Source organism: Ambystoma mexicanum, chromosome 6q (assembly GCF_040938575.1).
Source record: "Ambystoma mexicanum isolate Mex_15411 chromosome 6q, UKY_AmexF1_1, whole genome shotgun sequence".
In the NCBI taxonomy this organism is placed as follows: Eukaryota; Metazoa; Chordata; class Amphibia; order Caudata; family Ambystomatidae; genus Ambystoma; species Ambystoma mexicanum.
Window position 1 is genome coordinate 1,560,856,767 of NC_090937.1, and position 26,498 is coordinate 1,560,883,264.

The window sequence follows — 26,498 nt, forward strand, 5'->3', positions numbered from 1 at the left end:
CAGTCGGTCCTGCCGGATTTAAAGAAGAAAAGTGCAAGCTTGCTCCATTTGTGAAGGAAGCACTTAACTCCTGAGCTATCCACTCCCAGAGTAACCTACATTTGATAACACCTGATCAGCAAAGGTCTTTTCTATTTCCAAATGACACCATTAGAACAATTCTAGTGTCAGCGGAGGCCGTCCCTTTACCTCGTGCAAGGACTATGCTGGTGGCGAGGAGCTGGGTGGTGGGACGGGAGTAGGACGCGGTGACACAACAAGGGGACAAAAGAACACAAATACTAAAGTGGCCTAAACAAACCATGGCTTTCAGGCATTGCAGCAGTAGTAACTTAAGAACATATTTACTGTTGCTAAGTTTTTGGTGTATGGGCAAACAGAGCAGTGTGGTGTGCACGCACCAGTGCAAGTTCCGGAATGAAGACTTCTGTGGCACGCTTCATCCTCTTCATGCATTCTGAATGCCATCCTGCCTTGCCATCTATATGCACATCTCTCATTACTAATTGACTTGTCTGTTTCACAGTTGTGTCGCTTTTCTGCTCGATGTGGGTTATTATTGCATTGGAAAGTAACAATAATGTTCCTTATAGTGATGGACAGTAAGGATGTATAGGCTTATACTATTATCGAGCTTGCAAGAGTATGTGAAATAAAGGGTTCTTACGAAACTGAACGGGTCTTCTAGAGATTCTATTCCCACGCCTCAAAACTGCTTACTCTACCCAGGTGAGTCTATAGAATGGGAGCAAATTCAGTCACTAACATACCTCTCTGGAAAATCCAAGAACGGGAGATATGCACAAGCAAGACTGTTTTTTAGACAAACCCTGCAGCTACCTAACCAAGTGCTACTCCCACCCCCCCCCCCCCCAATACGATTTATTCTATATTTAAGATGTGAGTTGTTACCAGTATTTTCTAATAATCGGGCCTGGAGTGGTATCCCCAAGGGAGAATCACCTATGTAGACTGCGCAAAAGGGACATAGAAACATGTGCTCACTATATGCTGTCTTTTGATCCCTCTATACAACAATGGCTGTGCGGAATTCCAGGAAACACGTGTCTGGTGTTGCTGCCGGTACTCTTGTTCAGAAGAGAATTGCCTGTCATTTTGGTGCTGGACTGCCCTTTGGCAGGAAAAAGACTGATATGTAGTGGACATTTCTCCTCTGTGAAAGGGATGGTGAGCTAAAGAATCTCGTTGACACTAAAACCCTGGATATCGGCCAGTAGAGATAAACTACCAGAACACTCTTACTTATGCATATTAGGTAGCTTTAGGGTATTCCAGACGTGGAACCCTTACTCACTGTTCTTAGAGAGGCAAAGCTCTACCTCACTGACGAGGCCCAACCAGGCCGAAACATGTGTCTGGGGTTGCTGTTGGTACTCTTGTTCAGAAGAGAATTGCCTGGCATTTCGGTGATGGACTGCCCTTGGGCAGGACAAAGACTGATATGTGGTGGACATTTCTCTTCTGTGAAAGAGATAGTGAGCTAAAGAATCTCGTTGACACTAACACTAAAACCCGGAATATCAGCCGGTAGAGAGAAACTCCCAGAACCCCCTTACTTATGTATGTGTAAAGGTTGTACTGCCAAAATGCACAATAAAGAAAATGTTAGCTACTGGGATCTTGTATGAACATCTAAGTGAACAGTGAGGAGTATTGAGGGGCTGAGTATTTTAGCTCTGTTGTTTTCTATGAGAGCAGACATACTGCAATTGGGGTTGGTTTATTCCTGAAAAAGGCATCCTGACCACTGAAAGGCCTTGCCATCTAGTCTCTGATTGGTCAGGGGTATTTACTGGTCCAATGTATCATATACTGCTGTCAGTGCCAGTCAAAGGAGGACTTTGTTCTTTTTCTCAACCATGGATTTGAGACTGGACGCCTAGATGTTGATTGCATCGCTTTCCATGCTACCGTTAGACAACAGTCAATAGTGTATGCTATGGAGCGGATTGTGAAACTCCATGTGTTCTTGGAGTTGGGCTGTGGCCAGTCCTTCAGGTGTTTTAGCCAAAGATGGCAGAATAGTTATAGGTCTGTCATTTGCCTGTACGTCCAGATTGTCTGTGATGTCTGTTGTTGCAAGTGTTAGATTATGGCCTGTTAAAAGGCGGTACGTAGCTGATCTATTTGTAGGGAAGGGGTAGAGAGTTTTGCAAGGAAGGGTACTGCGGTTTGGTTTTAGTCTTTGATTACCCAGGTTGATTGAGAAAATTGTGGTCGGGGCTTTCATATATATGACTACTTTCAAGGGCTCTGCCTCAAAGGTTCAATAGAGATTAGTGAACATGGTGGCAAAGGAGCTAAAACGTATTGGGGAGATTCTTGTGTTGTGTTGGGGCTATTAAGGGAGTCAGGGGCTTGCTAGGGCGGATATCAGCTGTAGCGTATTGGATACATGCTATGCTTCTCTCTTCAGGCTTCTTCAAACATCATATCATTTCCAACTTTGGTTCTTAACCAAAACTCCCAAGCATGTATTGATATTACTACTATTTGCCAATATCCGTCTAGACCGCTGAAGTGGTCATTATCGCTTTGGGAAATTACCCTGGGCCATTATCCAGTGATAATGACTCCCCTCCCTCAGTCTATAAGTCTATATTAAGACACTGGGGGGAGTGGTCTAATTACAATTATTTTGTGGTAGATGTACAGGCTAGCTTCAGGAAAGGCATCTCAACGATTGATCAGATTTGTACACTGTTTATTGCTCCAGAAATTGGTGGCTTTAAGAGTAGAAACATTCTACTTTGTTTTTAGAGATTTACCGTCAGTCTTTGACACAGATCCCAGAGCTCTCCAAAGGAAATAACCGTTATATCTGGTGCCGACTATTGTAACGTCCACTGCAAGTGGAATTACAGTTGGTCCTAAGAGCAAGACCACAAAACAACGTCCTTTTACACCAGGGAGTAAGACAGGGGTTAAAATCCTCTCGGGAGGATAGCTCAACGGCAGCGCGCTCGCCTTGGAAACAAATGTCGTTCTGCGCTTTGAAACTTCTGGGTATTAAGTGTGTAATAAATAACCAATTATAATCATAATAAATATTAGCCTGCTTTCTGTTTTTATTAGATATACATTTTTTAGCATTTGGCATAAACAATTTAGAAGCTGACACCCCAAGTCTAGGGGTAAAAAAGAGCAGTGAACACATTCATGCTTCCTCCCCAGAGCACAAAACGTTCCTATGAGGTTGGAACTGGGCATTTGAGGCATAGGAGGTGGGGCTTGGCTGACACCAATGCTGTACTAGACTAAATGAGGGAGCTCTCCATTGCTAGGCATATACAAGGCTGTCCTCGGGTCTCAATGATCGGCAACGCTCCCATCTGAGAGATGAGTACAGCATTGGGTATGGAGTAAAATAGCTACTAAGCAGCAGTATCATAAACAATTCATATTGAGTCTATTAAACAATTCCACAAGCGAACTAACGGAATCGTACTTGTAAACGAAGAGCTGTATATGCTTGTACAAATATTTACACGAGGTGGATATTCTGGAACTAGCACAATTTACTGCGAAATGGGAAAAAAAGATATTGGAGAAAATTACTGCAAATTCTGTCTTGGCATCACAGAAAGCCTTCCTATTTCTTCATATTTTGTCCGAGATACAGCTCATTGAGGAAAACCTACCTTGTACTGCTGTCCCGTAGCTGCAACATAACCCCCGCCAGAGATGCCATTTCTGTTTGCCCTTTGGATACTTGGGGGTGGTGGCTAGGAATGTCCTTCCTTATATTTTTAGGACCTGACTAATTGTATTATTCTCCAACATGTGATGCTTGAACTGGTCACTTTGAGCTGAGTTGCCCAGCTTCTGGGTGGATACGTGTATAAAAATCCTGCCGGATGCACGTTGTTTTTTAATGGTATATGTATATTTTTACTGTATGATGTTGTTTTTATTTTCTTTTTTTCTTTCCAATTATCGAATGCGTGGGCGGACCCACGCAGGCGCTTCCCCATCCAAAAGGATGATGTGCACCTACCCCACCAATCTTACACACAGCCCGCACATTCTCATAACTCCTCCCACCGCCCCGTCTGCTCCATAAAATCTAGCAGCACACTGCTCCTCTCCCTGGCTCTCACCCCGACTCCTCCCAGCAAAGCCTTCCCACTCAGTTCAGCCACTCCCAGCGCAGACAACCGAACCCTCATCAACTCTCTCTCCTCAACATGCCTCTCACACGCAAGCAAAACATTTCCCCCAGTCTCAGGCACCCCACACACCGCACAGTCCCTCGACTCACGCTTCCCCACTCGAAACAGACTGTCATTCAGCCCCACATGCCCTATCCTCAACCGGTTCAGCATCACCTCCTCCCTCCTCCCCCATTCCAGTTTCCCTGCATCCACCTTCACAGACACTTTCTCACGAACACCAAACATCCACCTGCCCTTCACCCCACTCTCCCACCATTATTTTGGAGGACAACCTCCAAAATAAATCTGGATACCACCACTAAACTTGAAATGTTGGGAGCTCTGAGGAATAGGATTGGCTTAAAAAAGTTGCAACGTGACATACAGTTGAGTTTTAGAATGGCTGACCGGCACGCATATAAATCCTGCCGAAATCCATTATAATTCAAATTGTGGAAAACCTATTCTTTGCAGATATCATGAAAACTTGACTGGAGTTTACTATGTGGTGTTTCAACAGGCCTAGCCATTCCCCAGAGAAACGCACAGCCACGGAAAGCCTATTCTTTCTGTAATGTCCCCATTATATGATATATTGCGACCCCTCTTTCCGTAACTGGATGGCAATCGACTATGAAAACTTATAGATAGTCTGCTCTGAGCTCTGCTGACATTGCATTATTTTAAGGAGCTCCTCATAAGAGCATTATGCCATTAAAACAATATAAACCCTCGGGGGGGGGGGCGCTTTACCAGTTGGGGAAAGCCCCAGGGGCGATAGTTACGAGTCCGAGCGAAGGGTAGTGCCTTCTCCCTTTCCATGGTGGCCGGTGAAGAAAGGAAAGCAACTCCGCAGGACTCAGCACTCTGATTGATCGTAGTGCAGCAGTTGAGTCTTTGTCGGCTGGGTAATGACCTGGCAAGGGTCAATCAGATCGTTTGTAACAATCTGATTGTCCCTCGCCGGGTACTAATTGTCAATAATTGTAAAGCATTAGAATTAGCAGGTAGATGTTGGATATTATGGGGCTGATTCATGGAATTATTTGCGCCAATAAACTGAGATTCGTGCGCCATTCTGCCTGCAAATCCCCATTTCTTAAACAGGAATTTGCAGGCCGAATGGCGCACAAATCCAGGGACGTCATTTAGGGGTTGCCAGTGGTCGCAACGGCCACTGAGGTCTCCCTTGCGATCTCTAAAAAAAAACAAAAAGTTTTTTTTTTTTTTTTGTAGTGCAAACTCCTGGGCTGTGCCATGTGGCTCTTTGCTTGTGGAGTGGCTGGCTTTCTTATTCTGGCCCCTTAAAAAAAAAAGAAAAATAAGACCAGGAGTACCACAAGTCTAACACTTTCAGCACTGACCCTAAATAAGAAAAAAATGAATACCAAATAATGTGTCTTTCTGGAATTCTATACAATAATTGTTAGACTGATTAAAGTTTTATTTCAGGCACACTTCAGGGGCTGAGTCACTACTGATTTAGTCTGTTCTTTAACCCCTCAACTCAGCCTTTCATCCGTCTGAGGTCGATAAATGAGTACCAACACAGTTTGGGTGATATTGGGTGTATATTTTTTCTATATAAAGCGCTTAAGCATAAGTGCTATATAATAACACATCATTATAATTTGGTCATGAAAGTCTGCTTGCAGTCACAGTAATGTGGTAATATGGGCCTATACACACTGATCTTAACGATACATATGGCGATCCATTCTGGTATGAAATGTACATCACATTATAGTGATATCGTAGCCATATTTTTCGTACTGTACAATGCTTTGTGATGCCACTTCCTGTTTTGTCAATGGGTGAAAGGTTGTGTTCCATCGCTTCCCGTGATATCACTTCGGGGTGGGGTCAAATGACATATGTCATCAGGGGTCAAGGGTCGTGTGATGTCACTTCTGCTACCCCTGGCATTTTGGTGAAATGACGTCCCTGCACAAATCTCCGTTTTTCGGCAAATAATTCCATGAATCAGCCCTTATGAGTCACCAGCTTGGCAAGGAAGTGAATGACATTGAACATGTGATTTAGAATCTTGTCTGTGCTGTAATGACCAGTTTCACCACCCACCGTCAATAGCATGACCTGCGGTGTTGGTTGTATTCCTATATATGTTCCAGTGAATACTTATTGATCAGGTGTATGGCATATTATCTATAGGTGTCTCAGACACCCTGCTGTCACCTCTGACTGAGCCGCCCCGAGATCCCTGACTACATGTCTATTGGCTGATAAGCACATGTCCACCTTGCCTACGTAACCTGATTCTCAGGAACGACAAGGTAGGCTGATGCAACAGAGGCCAGGGCCGGCGCGGGCCAGATTTAGGAACGGCTTGCTTCTTCCCGGTCACGCATTATGACTGCCTCAGCGATGCTCATTGAAGCTGCCCGGAGACGATGGAACATTGTCCTGCAAGACACCTAGTGCTTGCCAACCACCCCCATACTTGGCTCGGTGGGAGAAGGGAAAATGCAGCTGTCAACATTTCAGGATGGTACCAAAAAGCGACCCTACCACCAAGGGCTGTTAAATCTGTTTGACGGAAAAATATGATTTGATGCTTCAGCTCCCGACGGATGAGAAAAGCGTCTGTTTCTCATGACGACAACTGGTTGGAACGCACCGCTACAATGAGGGCTGGATTTACCCCAATAATTCCCCAAGCACAGCCATTCCTAATCAAGCAGTTGATTTTGATGACTATGTGGCAATCAACCCCCTGCCTGGCCCTTTGCATATATTTGGCACTGCGAGGTTTACTCAGCAGCCTTGGGGGTGGAGGAAGAGGCCCCCAGTTGGTTGGAGCGTCCCCTCATTAGCTCGCAGCCTCCTGGCACCAGCAAGTCTGGCCACTTTGAGGTCAGGGTTGTGATGTGAGCTAAAGAGAAGGGAGGTGACGCGAGCAGCCTGCAGTCTGCTGCAAGCTCCCTGAAGTCAGGATGGGGTGCAGCCAGGTTCCAGCTCTGGTAAGTCCTGGATATCTTTGAACTGTGCGTGTAACTGTATGTGGTGGAAGGAAGGGGAGAATTCTGAATGGCTATGTTGGAGGGTTCCTCAGAAATGTGTACATAACCAAAGGCAATGGAGTTAGAAAGCATATAAGCTTTCATGGTGGTCAGCCCAGACAGCCGCGAGCACAGGATCATTTCATAGTCATCTCGCCTGGTCTCCAGCAAGTTCCCTTTTTAAAGTTTGCTTCCGAAAAGCGTTAAGAGGGGCCATAGTTTGTCAATCGCAAACTTGATCTCAAAAGAAAGAGGCATCAAATATTTAACTAATATTAAAATAAGGATGCATTTGAGCAATCCGAAAGTTGGGAGAATTCTAAATGGATGGACTGTTCATGAATGGGTGTTGGGAAAGGAAGAGTACATTTTAAAGGTTAGCTGGTCAAGAGATATTTTTTTAGAAATAGTTATGAAAAAGAAAACACTTTTGCTAAATACACTTGTGGCATGCATTAACTGTTCAGGGAACGCAGTGCCATTGGAATCAATAGGAAATGATTGATGATTGCACTTCAGTAGAGGCAGGACTTTAAATGGCAAGCAGTCCCCACTCCAGTGGCCCTTTCCCACTGTAGGAAAACGTGCCATGGCCCCACAAACCTGACTCTCAGCCCCAGGTCTAAAGCCTGCTGCAGGCCATCAGGCTGGCCCCTGCTTTCCCATCACGGTCACAGGTTTGGAGATATTTGAATAAAGTACATCATTATAAAGGCAGTGGATTTTAATACAGCGCCTCAAGGCAGAGTGCTCAGGCCCCTAAGCTCTATAACAGTAGGGGTTATTATATCACATATTATTCAATGATGATTAAATTGTAACATGCCAAGAAGTGAGGATGATTAGCAAACTCTCTCCTTACTTTGTTCCCCCCACCCACAATCCCCTGGGCAACCACGCCTTTGAAATCATCTAAATACATAGGTACATAGACATTACAAATGTAATTGCACTCAATGTAGTTAACTAGTAAGGAATAAGGGCTGAGTCGGCCCTGATAAGACAACGAGCAGTAAAGCTATTAAGCTTGCTGCTTAACCCTTTCTCACACTACGTTAAAATCAAAGAGGGAGAGCGAACTTGGTCTCAGAGAAGGCTTCGATGCTACCGGCAGCCTTATTAGGGTTCTGTATCCTTCTTCCAAGGTTTATGAAAAGAGTGCAGCGCCTTGATACTGCTGGTCAGTACATCTAAGCGCTAATTACATTCTATTTGTATATGATAATGATATGTCATATGCACAATATTTCCAGAATTATTGCAGTGGAGAGCTATGAAGGGCAATCATAGGTTCTGCCCCCTCCCCATTTCCAGCCCATTTAATGTTCCTGTTCTAAGCACTTCCCAGCAGGGAACCTCAAGCCCGTATAGGTGGGAGGTCAGTAAACAAGGGAAGCTTCCTTTAAGTTGCTTCTTTTTCTAGCTAGGCTGCCCACACCAAGCTTTACATGGTAGTGCACGGCCCCACCACACAATTTTAGCCCCTGGTGCCAGTATATGAACGATATGGACTAGAACTGGGTGCACCAAGTACAAGGTACGTGTGTGTTTTCCTGGAGCTTTGTGATGTATCCAGTCAATGAATTACATCAAATATAAAAACACTTCATTGCACTTGCAGTCCTGGCCAAGAAACGTCCAAGTTCATCTCTCCTGGTCAAAGGGTTTTGTTTGGGGTCCTTTTTTCCATGGGTCAGTTTCATGTCCTGGGAAAAACAATCCTACACCTTTGCAATGTTCTTGTGGTCGGTTACAATTCTTTGCCGTTTTGGGGTGCGGGATTCAGTATATTGCTTCAAATGAGCTCTTCTTTTGACATTTTGGTGTGGGTTTTTATCACATGTTAATTAGTGTCTTGAGGCGGGCACAGCAGGGCGTGGGCCGGATCCGCAGAGCATTTTCCAAGGGGACTGCGCTATTATAAAACGCTACTGTGGATCAGGGCCAAAGGCCTAATTCATGGAACAGTTAGCACGGTGCCATCGAACTGGGCCTGATTCACAGAGCGGTGCAAAGTGTATGTTTGCGGAGCAAATTCACTTTGCACTGTAAAAGTACTCTTTGCAGCGCCTAAAATGGGCCTAATTAAAACAAATAAGCACTAAGTAGCGCGGTAGCAGCAATCAGGCATCTTGTCTCTTAACGCTTAGGTGTGTCGAGTAAAAGAGGTCACTCTTTCTATGTTTAACATTTGCTTGGGCCCTTCTAATTGACGGGAATAGTTGTGTTTCACTTGTAAGTGTGAAGTTGTGTATATCACATCTCCTCTGGCCTTTCCCAAAGGCAAACCTTTATATTCCCGAGTTACCCTCATTCACTCTTGCACTGCTCCTAATTAAAATATGCGGCCTCCCATTGTATGGCGTGTCAGACTCTTTAGGGAATGACAATACTAACACCACGTGGTTATATAGCACTACATTCTGGATTCCTTTTGCTTCCAAGCGCTGTAATAGTAACTGTTATTGCGGTAGTCCAACCTTTAATAGGACAACCATTTTGCTGAATCACATTTTGCAGCGTCTATTTACCGCATTTTTTACAGCAAAATAGGTAGGTTACGGCTGGGGTGGACTGGCCTATCGGCAACTCTTGAGATTTCCCAGTAGGCCTTTGTACCCTTGGCCTCTTTTGTATGATAACCTATTTTATTACCAAATTTCCTCATAAGAAAAGGCTTGCACTTGCTGAAAATATGTAATATGGGGGCCACATTGAACATTATTTCCAGGGCCTCCTTTGGTTCCCAGTATACCCCTGGGTGGTAGGTTTGGAGTAGGGATATATGAAGGAAGGTACCAGGGGGCAGTTGGCAGGGTGTGCTGCCACCCTCCTCATTTTGAGGTACAAAAATAATTCATCGAAATGTTATTTGGCCAAAAAATGTCGATGGAACTCAATGTATCGACCTTGGCAGGATGAAAGGCTAGGTCGGTCCTGCCGGATTTAAAGATGCAAAGTACAAGCTTGTTCCATGTGTGAATGAAGCACTTAACTCCTGAGCTATCCACTCCCAGAGAAACCTGCATTTGGTAACACCTGATCAGCAAAGGACCTTTCAATTTACAAATGACACTATTGGAACAACTCCAGCTGTAACTCAACTATCAACTAATACAGACAAAAGCATAGAAAGACAGGGGTACCAGGAAACACAGGAACCGGAGCTGATCCGCCACGCATACGAGTCCTGGGGCACTTTCCCAGAAACAGGAACAACGCTGTACACAAGCGATAGCTCATGCGTTAAGCCACACGCTAAACAATTGACCATTTGCCAATGACTTCATGACAATTCAGGATGTGGTCCTAACTCCATGGAAGGGGCTATAATTACCCTTGCAATTATATAGTGGGTGATTAGAAAATTGCAATAAGAAATACGTACAAAAAAAGCAGCATAAACCCGTCCTGCTTTAGGATCTTACGCTGTGCGCTCATTAAAGCCGACGATGACGAGGGATTGGTGCTGATGTGAAATGGAACTAGCATGGCCTAGCCTTTCACTCATCTGAGGTTGTGGTGTACTGACAATGAGGCCATCAAGGGTTGAGAAAGAAATCAATTCTTTACCCAATCTTGCGTCACTTACGATGACCACCAATAAGGACGCCCGAAAAGGGACCGGTTTGATGAGGTCTGATTGGGCTTTGGGATCTGGTGACATCTTTATGCATTGAGCATGTCGCCTCTTTTCTCTGCTGCAACTCTTTCAATGGTAGCATGCTGTGCTTTTACCCACGGAATTTATCATAGTGGAGTGTTTGGTTGTGACCATTTGATTACCATGATGTAACAGATATGTGCATAGATAAAGGGGCGAAACAAGGGATCAAGGGGGTGGGCATGGGGGGGATAGACGGGTTATGATGGGGTCACCACATTAGAAAAAAGAAGACATTGGTAAATGACAACTATGAAATTGGCATGATCAGTCTTATACAACTTGTGGCGGTGAAACAACAGAGAACCATTTTGACTTAAGCCTAAAATCTAATTCCTATGGTTTTCTACCTGTCCCCCTTACACATATCCTAGTTAGCACACATAATCGGCCAACAATTACAAGAATGTACAAATAAATGTGCATGACTGATCACATGTTTGTGCAAGGTGCAAGATGATGGTCAGATCAAAAATCATCAAAAGAATCATAACTGTTCCCAAAACAAAGGGAGATGATGCCTTTGAACCTGAGCCTCCTCAACGGTGGTTGCTCCCTAAAATAATTGAAATTCAGAGAACCAGAAGTCCAGCTGCGGTCACATGTGAGGGTCACTTTGGAAAGGAAACTCTGTGTAGATATTCACATTTTGCACTCATCAATATTCTGGGGGGTGGGATCAAAACAGTCCATCTTGAGTCCTTGACTTCTAAATACAAAGTTGGGAAGAAGCAAAGGCATCCATTTGATTAAACATTAATGGATGGTGTGCATTAACAAGAAATGTTAAGTACCAAACACAATGCATAAATAACTAAGCCACTATCATTTCTCATTGTCTTACCCTTTCCAAATATTTGGTATCAGTGACTGAATCCCAGGCATGTTAATATCCTGCATCTCATCGGCAATTCTCTAATCCACAAGACATTATCAAGTTAAAGAAGAGGAGGGTTGTCCGCCACTTCCCATTGTCCTATATAATGTAATTTGATGTCATGCCACGTAATGGAAAAGGGCCTTGTACGCTGCAATTTCTGCCATTTTGTCGGCATCCAGACGCTGATGACCGCTCTGGCGTTCTACTTTCCTTGGTTGGTCGGCATTCCTCATCGTCCTCATTGCCGTCTCACATTATATGATCATCTTAGGCGCAGATGGCACAAACCTGGACTGAATTTGCACATAATTAGATCAAGGAGAGAAGCTGTTCGTTTTTTCAAGACCAATGGTAGTTAATTTGTGTTTGTCAGAAGTGTTATATTAAAAAACATTTGCTTCAAGAAGGAAACTAACCAAAGATAAAGCAACTAAACTTGGTTAACTTTAGAGCTTTTCAGAAACTTGTTAACGAATTAACTATGAAACGCAGTATCCTGATTAAAATGAAATGCTTGCACTTTTCATTTGCTTTTATATTATGCACTGTATGCATTTATTGTGAAATGGTTTTTTTCTTCATTTTATTGGTATACTCATTTAATCAATTGCATTTAAATGTCTGTGAATTGTTTTTCTATGCTTTTATGGCGCGTACTGAAATAAAGCTACAATGGATTAATTAATTGATTGATAGCGCTTTCCGCATCACCAAAATGTGCAATTAATAGCGCAACACACATAACAAGAAGGTCGAATAGGAAATTGTGAATTTGCCACATCGGTCGCTGTGGGCGGAGAGACAAAACATGTCCTGCTGGTTGGGCACTCCTGCCATTTAGCCACGCCTCCTTGTCTGGGTAAGTCCCTGTGCTGCTCCTGTGCCTTTTCCAGTTGGAAAGAGATGCTTGAACCGGTTGCACCACTTATTGGAAGATCTGAGGCTTATGTAGGCTACACTGGAGATGTTCGGAACGCAAGCAGAGATTTAAGCTGAAAGATTCAGCTGCAATGGTCTTGGACCATTGATGGGTCTGTGGCCATTAGCGAGGGCCAGAAACGAAGCTGATCCTGGCAAGTGCCAGAGCTACATACAAGGCATGTGGATGGAAGGGTTTGTTGGATCCACGTGGAGTCGGACGCAGCAATAATATCCAATCAGCGACCGTGGCGGCGGAATTTTCATGGATGCGTGGTTATAAAAAAAAAATGTAATCTCTAAGCTGGCAGGAGGAAAATATATGATCTGAATTTAGGAAGGAAAGAGGGAACAAAGGATTAAAGATACAGGTATGTTTAATAATTGCTTCAGTTTATTTTTTGTAGTACTGCCTTTTTTTAAAGTTTGTTTTTATTGGCATTTTCAACATGTACATGAAAGAACAATCCCCCCTCCGCTGCCTTTTTTATCTTTTATTTATCTTATATTTGTAGTTATTGGTTGTCAAGGAAAGGCAAAAGTGTTGTGGCGAGTGCAAGCGGCCAGCGGTGGCCGTCCCCTTTACCTCGTGCAAGGAATATGCAGGTGGCGGGGATCTGGGTGGTGGGAGTAGGACGCGGTGACACAACAAGGGGACAAAAGAACAAAAATACAAAAGTGGCCTATACAAGCAATGGTTTTCAGGCCTTGCGCCAATAGTTACTTAAATACATATTTACTGTTGTTAGGTTTATGGTTTTTGGGCTAACAGAGCAGTCTGGCATGCGCTCACCAGTGCAAGTTCCGAAATGAAGCCTTCTGTGGCACGCTTCATCCTCTTCATGCATTCTGAATGCCATCCTGTCTTGCCATCTATATGCACATCTCTCATTACTAATTGACTTGTCTGTTTTAAAGTTGTATTGCTGTTCCGTTCGATGTGGTTTATTAATCCTCTTAGCCCTAAGGGAGAGTATGGTCGTCCGGAATCCCCATAAGTTATCCTTGTAGGCTAAGCCAACGTCCACAGTTACATGCTTGACATTTTGAACTGTGCAATTCAACTTAAATTGTCTGCTTCTAATTCTTGAAACAATCTTTTGGAAAACTTGTAACACTGGCTTAGTGAACACTAGCCTGTAGATGGTGCATGGCTTGTCCCCATAACAGGTCCACCCACGATCGAACAGAGTCTTCTTGGAATTGTGAACCTTTTGTCTGCAGCAACTTGTAAATATAACTAATGTTGGGACTTTTTAACAGGTCTGTGTGTCTCCACAGCTGTATTATATTCACTTGACACACATTATTGATAGTTTCTTAGTTATTTACAGCTCGGTATGTATCTGCATGCGTCTGCCAGCTGGCTCAGGGTGGCCTTCTATGTAGGGTTAAGGTATCGGGGTACTGAGCCCCCTATGCACCCATGGCATCAAGTGAGAGTTTTGTTACCGCGTCTGACTCTTGTCTTGTGGTTGTTTTCCACACCTCTTTGGTAGGGCTTTGGTTGGTGGGCAAAGAGGCGGTAGAAATGGTTGACAAGGTGAGGTCTCTGGTATGATGGTGAGAGAGTCCTATCGCGCGCGGCACGGTAGCGGCTGAATGGAGACATATAATGCAGATCTATAACTTTCTAGAAGAACTGAGATTTCTTGAGGTGTAGAGACACTATTTCAACTTTTTTCAACAGGAAAAGAGAAAATTCAATTGCACAAGTAAGCAGGATTTATTCATCAAAACTGAAACGTAAGAAACTCCCCAAATATATGAGCAAAAATAACCAACATGTCCTCGAGATTGAAAATAAGTTCCTCCGGTGTGTAGGTATGTCTAGTGTGCATGGAATTTAAGAAGCCCACACCTAGCTAAATGAAGCACATTAAGTAGGGCATATGCCCAGGGGTTAAGTGTAGGGTGCTGAGCTAGCAGAGTTAGCTGGGATGGGTAGGAGGTGCGAGAGAGAGCCGGGCTCTGCAATGTAGTTGTCTGGAGAGATAAGCAATTGGTAAGCTGAGATGTTCTTTACAGAGTGGAGTCTTCCGGTGCTTCCTGAACTACAGAATCAAGGCTGGGGCAACGGTGCAGAGAAACGCGGTGTCCAATGGCCAGAGGCCACCACAGAAGCTCATTAGGTTGTCCTTCAGATTCATACACATAGTCAGCTGGACACTGTTTTTAGTCATTCTCACAAGTCCCCATTTGCAGAAAACCTACTAGGTCGTGCCGTTGACTGATGGGGCGGTGGAGCTATCTCTTCTATTACCTATCTCAATTGTGATAAGCCACTCAACTGATGGGGGCGGTGGAGCTTGATCTTCTGTTATACTTCTCAAGTGTGAGATGCCACTCAACTGATGGGGGCGGTGGAGCTTGATCTTCTGTTATACTTCTCAAGTGTGAGATGCCACTCAACTGATGGGGTGGTGGAGCTTGCTCTTCTGTTATACTTCTCAAGTGTGAGATGCCACTCAACTGGATGGTGAGTGAATAAGTGACTTTCATTTGTTCATTGAGTAAGGAGGCATCATTGAGACAAATTCAAAGCAAATTTGGGGGTGTTTAACTACCAGCCCAGAACTTTTAGCCCCATTTTGTTGGGATGTGGCATAGTGCATATCTGTGGACATTCACATACCCTAAGACTCTGACCCAACACAATATCACAGTATGGCATGAAGTAAACATTACATAATCCTTCAAAAGTAAAAGTTCTAACAAACAAGTACACATTTTCGTATTGGTGTTTTATAAAGCACACAATGACAGCATGCTATTTCACAATGAATTAAAGGCGCATAGACTGAACCAGTAACCAACCTGTGGGGTAAAAGGTAGGAGAGATGGGGCGCAGTGCATGCAGTCAAACAAAAGCGTAAGATACAGAATGCCAGAAACTCCTGGTTAACCCAATACAGCGTTATGCAGTTTAGGGAAAGCAACTTGCATTAGATAGTAACAATAATGTTCCTTATAGTGATGGACAGTAAGGATGTATAAGCTTATACTATTAATCGAGCTTGCAAGAGTATGTGAAAAAAAGGGTTCTTACGAAACCCACGGGGTCTTCTAGAGATTCTATTCCCACGCCTCAAAACTGCTTCCTCTCCCCTGGTGAGTCTGCAAGCCTGTTAGCTTAGAGGGGAATTCCTTTTTTGGGGCAGGGAATAAGATGATATGGGCAGCAAGGTCCACAAATGAGAAGGCTGGGTCAGTTATGTAGTGATAGGCAAGATTTCTTTTGAGGAGGGGGGTATTAGAAGCACTGGAATCTGGATCAGCTGAACTTCTATCTCATCAATTTGGGGAGCCCATTCCAGCATTTGGTGGAATTAACTGTGATGGACTGATCCGGGTGATGGAATCTCCTGACTTTCTGAGGAGTAAGGAAGTCTTTGTTTAACAACCTAAAAGTCCTATTGTGGCTAAAAGGACTGAGGTTCTCTTCACTCCCAACTGCCTTATTAGGACCCAGATTTGTTTAATGAGTCATCCACAGAACTTTGAATGGTGAGCAGTGGGTGATGGGAAGCCACCAAAGGTATTGTAGATCAAGAGTGATCGGGGTGCATGTTTTGACGTCCAGGGTACTTGGTAAATAAAAGATGGCTGAGTTCAAAATAAGTGTAAAGCATCCTAACTAGGTTGGGAGTAATTTAGCACAGACTAATCCTTTTCGAATGTCCATCTAGGTTGTGCATGCCGCTATCCCAATAGGCACGCTTGGTGATGGTGTGCGTACTAATGAAGCACCATTGACTTTTTAAAATAGAGTAGGCTTTTTGGGAATTTTATTTCGCGTTAACCTCATGAATGATCACACCTTCCAGTTTGTTATATTTATTTTTTGCATTTGGAAACGCAAGAACAGAGAAAGAAGGTGTGCATAGCGCTCCGCAAAAGAAACATATACAATAATAAAACAATATAGATTGTAAAAAAATATGTTAAAAACAGTAATAAACAAGCAGCGCCGTACCCACCCCGACCCTCTGCCAATGCTTTAAACACAAAAAAGAGCGAAGCAAAAAACAAAGGAAACAACATTTGCGTACGTGATATTATTGTATAGCGTATTATTCCAGACCAAACTAAACTTCGAAAAACTGTAAATATTTTTAGAAAGAACTGATAATTGATAATATGTCCAACACAACAATGGAAATTGGATTTTAAATTAAAACATACAATTCTTGAGAAAGAGAATTATTAAGAAGAATCCATTAAACATATGATAAAAAAGACAGACAAAACTTATAAAGCATTTAAACCAATAAAATCTGTACAATATGAATCGGAGCAAAATAGATCAGGAAGATATATTTTCCTCGTAATAACTTGGCCAGAATAATAATGAAACTAAGTGCTTCCATGTGTCCAGCTTCCATAAGCAGCACTGAAGTGGATGACCAGCAGCCAATGCTGCACTTCAATAACATTAGACTCAACCACTTGCATCTCAAATAAATGTGCACCCTAATAGGATTTGTGGGCCATTCTCCAGATCCACAGTACTTCCAGCTTACTTCTGCATGCCTAAACCCTAGACCCAATCTCAATAGATTCAGACAAAAAGAGGTCGCAAATTATCTTAACGAAGGCGATCTCATGCCACGTAAATAATCTTCCCCAAAGGCATCGTTAAATCCAGCAAACAGTTATGTGAGAAGCCCTTTCCAAATCCTGACGCTGCCCCTCATGATCAACTGCAGAGCAAATCCTTCTCTGGAGATCCTCGCCAAGCAGACATCCTCAATGCTTGAAGAAGGTTAGAGAAGTCCCCTTTTAAAAAATGAAAACCATTGATAATTACCTTTAGCTTTTGTATTTATTGGGTATTTGAAAAGGTGCACTATACAGCGAAAAGTTCTTCCAGGTGCCACCTTTGTTACTCAGAACCTCTTCCCAAAAGGTTATAACATTTGGATTAACAGAAATGCCCACCAAATTTCTTCGCAAACAAACCGAAACGGCTTTCTTCAACCAAATTGCATTATTCCTTGTACTCTTATTGTATCCTTAGCGCCGGCGAGTTTGGCGGTAACGCTATTAGCCCTGGAGGTATCCCAGCAGTAATACCACCGGGATAACGCCCAACTCGTGATGAGGCCCTTAGTATGAAAACGCAGAAAACGTAGCATTGATTTATTAATACTCATTTTGTGCACATTCCAAAGTTTTTAGAAAGGTGATGATCAGGTTATCATTTCGTTTTAATGGGCTTGCCTCTGTTACAAAGCGACACAATCGGCCTCATCACGAGTTTGGCAGTAACTCTTAAATGCAGTGGTAACGCTATTACCGCTGCATTTAAGGGTCTGCAAAATCACGGGTTTGGCTGCATTTACCCACAATCAGAGCTGGGGGTAAATGCAAAAGTAATTTGCTAATTTTCTGTGAAATTACCGCGCGAGAATACCGCTGATGGTAGTTGCGCTGAAAATTCCCTTTTGGGTTCAATGGGTAATTCCCGAATGGGCCCAATGGGGAATGTGGAATTACTGTTCCACCAAACCTGTGATCCGGCGCTAATAGCGCCGGGTGATTGGCGGTAGCGCTATTAGCCCTGGCAGTATCCCGGCGGTAATACCACTGGGATACCGCCAAACTCGTGATGAGGCCCATTGTCTAAAATCGGTGACCTTTGTTTTGATCAAATCTAATACTAACTGGTCTATCCTAAAGTAATCGCCCTCATTACTCTGTTCTGTAGGCCACCAGCATGAAATCTAACATCGCTGTATCGTTCACATATATCAAAAGACCTATAACTAATGCCTTTCATCTCAGGTGGGATCATCAAAATGTTGTGATAGCATCGGGGCTGATGAGCACCCCTCCCTCATGCCTTTATTTGCTTTTACAAAACTCAGTAACACCACTGCCACACAGATTTCTGCTTTGGAATTACAGCTATATGCCAGCCACATTAGTGTTAGACCACACAGCATTCCCATTTTATCTCACATAGCACAGAGAATGTCTCCACTTAGCGAATTGAATGTCTGGTTCAGATGCCACATACACATTAGCTCCCCTGAATCGAACTTATCTCTCAATGTTATTCAATAATTCCATTCAATGATCAATTGTTGGGAATCCCGATTTAAAACATCCCTGAGCTGGCGGTATAACATTGTAAGCACTCCTCTAAAATATTCAACAGAGTAATTGCGTGATAACAGTTAGGATCTGAGTTTTTTTTCTTTTTTAAGAACAAGAGCAATAACACCTTTTACCCAAAAAAATGTCTGAGTAATTATCTTGATAACTGCATTGAAAAGGTGCAAGCCCAGGCAACCACCCACTTTACCTGATTTAAAGGTTTATGGCAACAGACTTTCACATCTGATGTGGGAGCTACAATTTCAACCCCCTCTGTTGCCATTTTCTAGGACTCCACATTGGGTTTCGAGGATTATCTTAGTTCTTGAGACTAATGTTCCTTTGTCTACAATGTCACAGAACGCTTCTTCCTAACTATTTCTGCTTACAATTTGTGATTGATCGTTCAACTTTAGTAGATGCCTACATGCTGTCTTCAAACTAGAAACACTTGTGTACAGGTACGTTATAAATGACATATCATATCACACTGAGGGTCAGCTTGTTTGACAATATCTTTGCCTTGATGGCTGCATAGAATGTATACATTGCTGCACGATGCTCTTGCAAACCAAGGTACTGCAGATCTTTCATTGAGATTTTCTATACGAGTAACAGATTATTCACATTGCAGGAAGGCCGCAAGACTTTTTATAACACTGTGGAGTTCCTCTGAGTTTTCCACCATAGATTTATCTAGCAGGGGCTGTGTACAGCAATCCACCTACTGCAAAATATCACATATGTTTTGCCTAGACCACAAATACTTATGGGAAACTCTTTCCCCTCTAACCATCAAATCCTCTTGCTCCTCAGGTTGGGTTAACTTGTGGGGTTTTCCTTCTAACTGACTGATATTGTGTAAAAGTCTCTCTTGGGAAAGCCACTCACCTCAAAGTGACAACTTTATTCTCATAAGTAAACCTCTGCAACTAAGATGTCAATCATTGACTCCGCATACTAGAAATGAAATCAAATGTTTGCAGGTTTATCCTCAGGGAAGGGTGCATTTAGCTATTACTTGGAATTTCTTGACATTATAGAGGCTAGCTGTTTACTACGAGTCAACCTGTTTATGTTAAATATATGATTCGCATTAAACCCACCTAAAAAAAACGGAAACACAATTTTAAACTAGTTCTAAACTAGGGCTTCTTGTCAGTTTGGTGTCAAATAAATATTTATCAGCGAGGTCTAATTCCCTATGTCACTCAACCTCTTTATGATGTAGCCTACCACTTGTTTTGTCAGTTGACAGTCTATAACCATTTTGATCCTTGTCAATAGCTGTCCTGACTTTTAACCTTTTCTACCCCTCCAAGAATAGACCAATCAAAATCTTCCCAGGCCTCCTGTAGACAAATAGAATCATATTCTTTAACAAATGTTTCCCAATCTAATTGTCTTCAATGTTTCCTGGCAAGCCTGCAGATTTTCAATGCGTTCCTTTCAATACGTTGCTGGATAAACCGACATGTTGCCAGATCTAGTAACGCCTATTGTGGGGCTCTGCTGTCCTTTGCTCTACACAGCCATGTATCGATTCTTTTGCATCCACAGCCAGTTCTGTTATCCTGCCCACCGGATGTCCTACAACCAGTTCCAGCGCTCCTGGATTTAAATTCAAGATAGATTCCTCTTGCCTAGGATCTGTTAACTCTTCCAAACTAAATGATTCATAGGTGTGAGACCTTCTCTGTTCTTCAATTGCGGCATCCCTTTTGGTAAATATCAAGCATGCTGTGGATGACAGTTTGTGGCTGATTTATCAAGGTGTATTCCCACACCGGCTAGAGCAAAGATATCTCTTTTGCCCCACAACATCCCCGAATAATTCAATCAGCAAAGAACATTCAGCCACTACACCCTCCTCCACAATACATACAGTCAGACAGAATTAATTGGCCAGGCACCACGTTATATTTTCGGAAGGATAGCTCAGGGGAAACACGCTCACCTTGCAAGCAAGATGATATGGAGCAACACAGATTCGATCCCTGAGTCCGTGCTTAGAAACCTATGGGTAGTAAGTGCATAATAAATAACCAATTATAAATTGCAGAAGCCTAGGACTTCTGCTACAGACCCATCACAACTGCCCCCTTCCTCCTGAAAATACTAGACAGAGTGGCTTACCTCCAAATACAACAACATTTGGAAGATAATAATCTCTTAGGACTGCGACAATCCGGCTTAAGACCTAGACATGGGAACAAAACAGCCCTTATTGGATCTAAAAATCCAAATGTATGAAGCTAAAGACAAGGGCAAAATGCCCATCCTGCTCTTGTTGGATTTGTCTGCAGCCTTAGACCTGGTCGACCATCAGATTCTGACCAATCACCTCTCTTCAGCTACCGCATTCTCCCAGAATGCCACGAACTGGATCCGGTCCTTCCTCTCTGACAGAACGACCAGGGTCTTTGCCCCTTCAGCCGCGGCTGACCCAGTCCCAATTCAATGTGGAGTCCCACAAGGGTCTTGTATTTCCCCAACACTTTACAACATCTTTACGAAGCTCCTCTTTGACCACCCTGACGACCTGACGACCTGGGACATATACTAACTATGATGACGACACCCAGGTCCTCATCACACTCACCGGATGCTACGAGAAAGATGTTGCAAAACTAAATGAAATCTATCTTGAAATCCAAGCCTGGCTGGCTACCCACAGCCTTTGTTTAAACGAGGACAAGACGGAACTGCTGATAGTAGGATCCCAAGCCCGTCTCAACAAACTGGACCCCCGGTACCAGTCTTTTACAATTGACGGTAACATCATAACAGTCTCAAAAGAAGTTGAAACATTAGGAGTGTATCTTGACTCTCTCAAAAGACAAATCAACGCCACTATCTCATCCACTGCTTACACTAATAAATTAATCAATGCCTGTAAACCATTTTTATCCACCAACAGCCGCCTTACACTAGCGAGAGCCCTGATCCTGTCCAGATTGGATTATTGTAACACTCTCTTTCTTGGTACCACTAATCACAATTTGAACAGATTACAGGTTCTCCAGAATAACGCCCTTAGATGTGCCCTCAACCTTCCCCGCAAAGTCCGCATCTCTACCTTTAGAAAAGAAGCCCATTGGCTCCCGATCCGAGACAGAATCAAACTACGATCACTTGTTATCATACACAAATGCCTCTCCCTGACAGCCTCATGCTACCTATCGGACAAATTCCCTAGACACAGCACGGTCAGACCTACCAGAACACCATACCTACACCAACTAAACATTCCCAAGATCAACTTGAAATCCACAGGGGGTGCAAGCTTCCCTGTGCTAGCGGCGAACTGTGAGAACGCCCTTCTCACAGAAATCAGAGCTGACGTATCATTTTGGTCCTTTAGAGCCAAGGTGAAGGCGCTACTCAGGACTCTGCAACTATAATATGTCTCTAGCCTTCTGTAGCACCTCCTAGGAAATTGCCTGACACAATTCTAGCCCACACCGCAACTGTGCCCATCTCACAATGCTAACGCCTCTTGTATATTCGGACCACAGTGTAACCCGGTCCAGTATGTTATTCCACTTTTGCTTTTTATCATTGTCATTGATATTTATGATTGTGTAACCTTTGCAACCTTATGTTATATAAGACTAATGCGCCCAGTTACCTCAGGGTTTGGCCACGCTATACAAACAAATAAACTAACCTAAACTAAACTAGATGTTTTGTTAACCTCTGTCTGTAGATGTTTTTATTTCCATGAAGGCACCATTGTAATGTGAAAATCAGATCCGTCAAACTTCAAATTGAAAGTATCCCCAGTGTCTATCCAGGCCACTCCGGGTCCCTTCTTCCGCTTTCTATTATTGAAATAGCCTGGACGGACACTGCATTACACTCTCTATTTGTGGAAACATTGACTTGACAAATGGAAGTTTGCACATTTTCCTGGGTTTGTTTCCCAGCGTTACTTTGATCTTCCTTTTTGACCAACTCATAAGCTTTTCCTCCAACATATCTTTAATTACATCAAGGCTTTTCCCAAAATAATTAATTCTTGTGTCCTTCGTTCACTAAGAAGAAAACAACATCACTGTTTAAATTCCTCAGAACTCCTGCCAATCTTATTGGCTCTAAGTGGAGTGCTCCCTGGGAATCTGGCGCTGATAGGCCTTTTGCATAGATGTGCTGTTCTCCTGCGCTTCGGCCATGTGCCCAAATATTGTACTTTTGCCATCACTTCCTACTTCCTGATCCTTTTCCTCCTTGCAAAAGGGTCCCACCATACTTTATTTTGACTAGTAAAACTATCAGTTGGTTTTTGAAGGCTGTCTGGCACCTGTATACTTGTATTTGGTTTTATTTAAAGAACAGACATGTCAAGTTCAACTTACAATGACATACAATAACACATTTACAGATGGCTGAGCCATTCCCCGGAAGGATTCTTACAATAGCACAAAGATGAGAATGCGTGGTGAAGCTGTGAAAATGTTTGGGAGATAAACTAGGGATGTAAACAAAGTTCCTGTTCAGAGGGGCAAGTAGGGAGAAAGAGCAGGAGCTACAAGAGGAACTTGGGGGTGTGGGACAGTGAGGTTAAGTGCAGAGGGAGAGTAGATGGAATAAGATGTTAATGTTAATGTTAAAGGATATTTGTACCGCGCACTATCACCACTGGAGTGGTCTCCTGGCGCTCTGGCGGCTCTGAAAGAAAAGGGGAGGGGTGGGGAGTTAGTGGAATGAGCCGGAGAAGTGCAAGAGAGCAGCGATGAGGGTTTGGGGTGTTATACTGTTGGGAGACGTTGTATTCTGTTGTGGTGGTTCATGTGTGTTTTGTTTTGTTGTTGCAGTGTAGTGAAGTTTGTGCGGATTGTTTTGTTGTAGGTGTGTGTTTGTGTTTGGTTAAAGTTTGAGAGGCGTATGCAGAGGGTGAAGTTGTCAGTGGATTGGTTAATTGGCATTGTTGTCTAGAAGTGAGGTGCTACATTTCCCCATTTCTAATTCGGTGGGGTGTATGAGTGTCACCGTGTCTGCATCCAGAACAGGGTTGTGCGACGCTCACGGTCTCTTTTCCATATGGCATCCGTTCATACGCATAACTTTGTCCAAGTTGTGTACTGGCCGTCTACGTGCCCCCTCTTTGTGTGCGGGGCGGGCAAACGTTTGTGCCTCCCTTGTAGTCTGGCCCAAAGAGTATTCCTAATCTATTCTAGTAGGAGGGTGGCATTGGTAAACCCGGGTTTGCTCCTTCCTCGGCTTCACCCTCTTATTTGGTTGCTCATTCATGTTACCGCTACTACCCCCTTTGGAATGTGGCAATGCTAGCGCTTTGCAATTATCACCATGCGCGGGGTCTGCCTTCATTCAAGACTCTCTTCATCCATGGTCCTGCCAATATCTTGAGCTTAGTTGGTGTGGCAGGTGCTAACGCTCACCCAACTTTATTCAGGTATGAACTATAGTATAATTTTTCGCATGGGTGATGTTTGTTTGCTGGGAGTTGGCTAAGGATGTTGGCTCTGTCCTCATGGGTGTCATTTCTGTCGTATTAGATTTAGTTTTGTCTCTCTTGTTATAGTAAGAGTTTCTTTATTCGGTTTTGGATGTTGTCATTGTCGTCCTAGATTGTCAACCTTTTCATTGTTTTCCAGTTTGGTTTTTCAGTTTGAGTCTGTGATGTTGAATAGCCAGGTTTTAAGTAGTTTTCTGAATTGTAGGTGGTCTTTGGTGTTTCTTATTTCTTTCGGGATGTTTTTCCAGGTTTTTTCGGCTAAGTGGGAGAAGGAGGAGCCTCCAAGTTTTTTCTTGAGGTATGGTTTTTCTTCCAGACACATTTCGTTGCTTGATCTGAGGAGTCTTGATGGCTTGCAGATTGTTAATTTCTTTTTCAGGAATTCGGCTCCTTGTCCACTGATTGCCCTGTGTGTTATGCACATTGTTTTGAAGGTGATGCGATATTTGACTGGGAGCTAGTACAATGTTTTTAGGGCTGGAGTGATGTGGTCTCTTCTGGATAGTTTGAGGAGGAGTCTGGCTGCTGCATTTTGGATCCATTGTAGTTTCTTCAAGAGGTATTCTGGTATCCCGAGATAGAGGCTGTTAGTATAATCGATTCTTAACATGATGAGGGTGACGATTGTGAGTGTTTTGTGGGTGAAGGAGAGAAAGGGTAAGATTATTCTTGCTGTGTGAAGGAGGAAGAAGCATTTCTTGATAATTGCATTTATTTGTGGTTCTAAGGTTAGGGTGTTGTCCATCAGGACTCACAAGTTTTTTACTACCTTAGATGGAATTGGTGTGGTTGCCATTTCCGTTGGACATGGAATATAGCTGTTGTTCTCTTGATTTTTGGATATAATCATGATTTCTGTCTTTCCTGGGTTGATTTTCAAGTTGTTGGCATTCATCTAGTTAAAGACTTCTTTTAGACATTCGATTAGGGTTGAGTGATCGGCTTGAGTGTCTTCTATTTTGTAGATGATTTGAGTGTCATCTGCGTAGTTGTAGCATATCATTTTGTATTTTTTGAAGATTCTGATTAGTGCAGTTTGGTAGATGTTTAAGTACAGTGGTGATAATGAGGACCCTTGTAGTACTCCACAGTCGTTGACTTGTGGTGTGGAGTTGAAGGGCTTTAACCAAACGGTTTCTGTCCTGTCTGCTAGGAAAGATTTAGTCCAGAGTAGGGCCGTGTCTGTTATGCCTATGTCTTCTAGTCTTTTGGTTAGGGTGTCATGGCTAACTGTGTCAAAGGCTGCTGAGAGGTCGAGGAGAATCAGAGCTGATGTTGTGTCGGAGTCCGCGTTTGTTTTTAGGTCGTCCCAGATGGATAGTAGAGCTGTTTATTTTCCTCTTGCGGGTCTGAAGCCGACTTGTGCTTGGTCCAATAGGTGGTGTTTTTCTACCTGTTCTTGGGCTCATTTGTATATGGAGGTTTCCAGGAGTTTTGCTGGGTAGGGAATGTTTGAGATGGGCCTGTAGTTGGAAAGGTCTTCCACGTCTCCACTTGTGTTTTTTACGAGTGGTTTGATATATGCTGATTTGAAGGATTTTGGTACGGTTCCTGTTGCTACTGAGTTATTTAGGAGGTAACTGTAATATTCTGATGGTGCTCCTTGTGCAAGGATTGATTTGTAGATGTCAGGTGGGCATGGATCCATGGGTGAACCTGATTTCTTGCTGTGTTTCACCAGCAAGTCGAAAGCCTCTGCTGATATTTCAGGATAGTTTTGGAGTTTATGCTGTGGTTCTGTGTTAGATTTGGTTGGTTGGATGTTATGGTTGGTTGGTCTGTTTAGTATGATTTGTCGGATGTCGTTGATTTTGTTCTTGAAGTGGTCTGCCAGGTCTCTGAGGGGGTTGGGGTGATGTTGCAGTCTGGTGGGTTTCTCATTTCTTTAATAATTTAAATTAATAATGTTTAACATTTCTTTCTGTGAGTTTGTCACGTTGGTGATTCTGTCGTCATAATGCCTTCTCTTTGCCTTTAGTATTTCCTTCTTGTATGCTCTGATTTGTTTCTGGAACAGTTTTCTTTTTTCTGGATTGTATTCTTTCCTCTATTCCATCTCTGATTTCTTGTTGTCCTTTTTCATGGTGCTTAGTAGTGGGATGAACCATTTTGCCATTGATCTTTTTTTTGATGGGGTGAATGGTTTTTCTGGGGGGATCTTTTTCGATTGTTCAGCAATCCATTTGTGTAGCAGCTCTGCTTTCCCGTCTAGGTCAGCCAGCTCTAGTTCTGTAATCAAGGGTTTGGTTGTCTCTAGTTG

The 26,498-nt window shown here is 43.2% G+C and overlaps 1 long non-coding RNA gene across 3 annotated transcripts in view; it reads left to right on the top strand.

Moving 5' to 3' along the window:
• LOC138516838 (uncharacterized) overlaps positions 1–26,498 on the top strand; it is a 111,229-nt gene that overhangs the window by 26,506 nt on the left and 58,225 nt on the right. The window contains exon 1 of one of the 3 annotated variants that reach the window (XR_011282314.1): positions 7,002–7,156. The exons of 1 other annotated variant lie outside the window; for it this stretch is intronic. This is a non-coding gene — a long non-coding RNA (uncharacterized lncRNA). Of the gene's footprint in view, positions 1–7,001; positions 7,157–12,642; positions 13,029–26,498 lie in introns of those variants that run through there. One more of the 3 variants, XR_011282315.1, reaches the window with a different exon arrangement.